The sequence below is a fragment of the Tachyglossus aculeatus genome, chromosome 2, assembly GCF_015852505.1.
Source record: "Tachyglossus aculeatus isolate mTacAcu1 chromosome 2, mTacAcu1.pri, whole genome shotgun sequence".
NCBI classification, from domain to species: Eukaryota; Metazoa; Chordata; class Mammalia; order Monotremata; family Tachyglossidae; genus Tachyglossus; species Tachyglossus aculeatus.
In genome coordinates, this window is record NC_052067.1 from 17,135,791 (window position 1) to 17,139,292 (window position 3,502).

Below are 3,502 nucleotides of genomic sequence, written 5' to 3' on the forward strand. Positions count from 1 at the left end.
TTTGGGTAGCCTGTTTTATGAGCTCTTGTTTAATATTGAGAATAGTTACCTAAAATGACGTTAGTAATAATAATGATGGTATTTATTAAGCGCTTATTATGTACAAAGCACTGTTCTGAGCATTGGGATAGATACAAGGTAATTATGGAGGTGTTCATCAAGCACTTACTGGTTTTCGAGCATCGGGTTAAGCGTTAAGGTCAGACACGGTTCTTGCCCCACGTGGGACTCCCAGACTGTAAGCTCGTTGAGGGCAGGGAGTGTGACTGTTTATTGTTGTATTGTACTCTCCCAAGCGCTTGGTACAGTGCTCTGCGTACAGTGAGTGCTCAATAAATACGATTGATGGAATGAATGGAGGAGAGGGAAAATAGGATCTAATCCCCATTTGGCAGATGAGAGAACGGAGGCACACGAGTAGCCCGGGGATTTCCTGGGTGTGGAGATAATCATACCAGAGTTGCACACGTACCAGTCAGTCAGTCGTATTTATCGAGCACAAAAGCATGGGTTTAGGAGTCAGAGGTCATGGGTTCTAATCCCGGCTCTGCTGCCTGTCAGCTGTGTGACTTTGGGCAAGTCACTTGACTTCTCTGTGCCTGAGTTCCTCATCTGTAAAATGGGGATTAAGACTGTGAGCCCCATGTGGGGCAACCTGATCACCTTGTTATCCTCCTTTGTACATATTCTATTTATTTTATTTGTTAATATGTTTTGTTTTGTTGTCAGTCTCCCCCTTCTAGCCTGTGAGCCCGCTGTTGGGTAGGGACCGTCTCTATGTGTTGCCGACTTTACTTCCCAAACGCTTAGTACAGTGCTCTGCACACAGTAAGTGCTCAATAAATATGATTGAATGAATGAATGCTTAGAACAGTGCTTTGCACAAAGTAAGTGCTTAACAAATGCCATCATTATTATTGTTACACACTGTACTAAGCGCTCGGGAGAGTACAGTGTAACAATAATAGCAATGGCATTTGGTAAGCACTTACTATGTATCGAGCAGTATTCTAAGCGCTGGGGTAGATACAAGGTAATCAGGTCCCACGTGGGGCTCACAGTCTTAATCCCCATTTGACAGATGAGGTAACTGAGGCGCAGAGAAGTCAAGTGAGTTGTCCAAAGTCACACAGCGGGTCAGGGGCGGAGCCGGGATTAAAACCCATGACCTCTGACCCCCAAGGCCGGGCTCTTTCCACTAAGCCACGCTGCTGGCCACAGAAGCAACCCAGTTCCCTTGACCGGGATGCAGGCTTGGGCTCAAACTTACATTCATTCAATCGTATTTATTGAGCGCTTACTGTGTGCAGAGCACTGTATATATGTTTGTACATATTTATTACTCTATTTTACTTGTACATATCTATTCTATTTATTTTATTTTGTCAGTATGTTTGGTTTTGTTCTCTGTCTTCCTCTTATAGACTGTGAGCCCACTGTTGGGTAGGGACTGTCTCTATATGTTGCCAATTTGTACTTCCCAAGCGCTTAGTATAGTGCTGTGCACATAGTAAGCGCTCAATACGATTGATGATGATGATGTACTAAGCGCTTGGGAAGTCCAAGTCGGCAACTTTATAGAGACGGTCCCTACCCAACAGTGGGCTCACAGTCTAGAAGGGGGAGACAGAGAACAAAACAAAGCATATTAACAAAATAAAATAATTAGAATAAATATGTACAAATAAAATCAATAAATAGAGTAATAAATCCGTACAAACATATATACCTATATACAGGTGCTGTGGGGAGGGGAAGGGGGGGGCCCTGTGAGGCGCTCTGGCTCAGTCTGGCCAGCAGGGGGTGCCAAAGTGGCACCACTCCCTTGGTTTCACCCCCCCCTCCTTTGATGAGCCCAATCAATCAATCAATCGTATTTATTGAGCGCTTACTGTGTGTAGAGCACTGTACTAAGCGCTTGGGAAGTACAAGTTGGCAACATATAGAGACAGTCCCTACCCAACAGTGGGCTCACAGTCTAAAAGGGGGAGACAGAACAAAACCAAACATACTAACAAAATAAAATAAATAGAATAGATATGTACAAGTAAAATGAATAGAGTAATAAATATGTACAAACATATATACATATATACAGGTGCTGTAGGGAAGGGAAGGAGGTAAGTGGGGGGGGTTGGAGAGGGGGATGAGGGGGAGAGGAAGGGGATCAATCTGGGAAGGCCTCCTGGAGGAGGTGAGCTCTCAGTAGGGCCTTGGAGATGGCGGTGGGTGGGCTACCTACTGCTGCCCCCCTGGCCCAAAAGCTGGGGTGCCAACCCCAAATGGGAGCCCGCCCCCTTCACCCTAGTGGCATCAGCTGTTGGAAGTAGCTGGCCCTTTCTTACCCACCGAGTTGGACTCTAGGGTCTCGCTTGAAATGGCCACCAAGTAACTAAAGCTAAAGAATTCACAGTTCAGCTGACTGCAAAAGAATCCTTAAAGATTTATCTATCAAAATAATTGTGGTGGCAAGGGCGGGGAATGTGTCTGTTGTACAGTGCTCTGTACACAGTAAGTGCTCAATAAATACGATGGATTGATTAAGTATGCTGGGCCCCTTGTGAATGCTCACGTGTTTCTTTCCTGATTGATTTTAGAAATATAAATCCACTCTGCTCAAAAGCACCTTGCTCTTAAAAAAGCAATGTGGCCTCGGAGAAATAACCCGGACTTGGGAGACAGAAGGACCTGAGCTCTGATCCTGACTGTGCCACTTATGTGCTGTGTGACCTTGGGCAAGTCACTTCTAAGTTCAGTATCTATTCTCCCTTCTATTTATATTGGAAGCCCCATGTGGGACATGATTATCTTGTACCTACCCCAGTATGTAGAACAGTGCTCGGCACATAGTAAGTGCTTAACAAATGCCACATTTATTATTATTGATATTATTATTATTATCTTCAGCAGCCATAATGAATCAATCAATGTATTTATTGAGCACTTACTGTGTGCGGAGCACAGTATTAGGTGCCTGGGAGAGGACAAGATAGCAGAGTTGGTGGATGCATTCCCTGCCCATAACAAGCAGCGTGGCTCAGTGGAAAGAGCCTGGGCTTTGGAGTCAGAGATCATGGGTTCGAATTCTGGCTCCACCACATGTCTGCTGTGTGACCTTGGGCAAGTCACTTCACTTCTCTGAGCCTCAGTTACCTCATCTGGAAAATGGGGATTAAGACTGTGAGCCCCACGTGGGACAATTTGATCACCTTGTATTCCCCCCCCCCCCAGTGCTTAGAACAGTGCTCTGCACATAGTAAGCGCTTAACAAATGCCATCATCATTATTACTATACTGAATGCTGGGGTAGATACCATCAGACATGACATAGCCCCTGTCCAATTTGGGGTTTGCAGTCCAAGTCGAGTGTGTTTTCCTTCCGAGGAGAACATATCTGACCCCATTTCGGCTGCAGAATTTCCCAGCCGCTTATTCATCTACACCTAACTACAAAGGTACCCAAATTTACAAAAATTTGCAAATTTACAAAACTACCATTGAA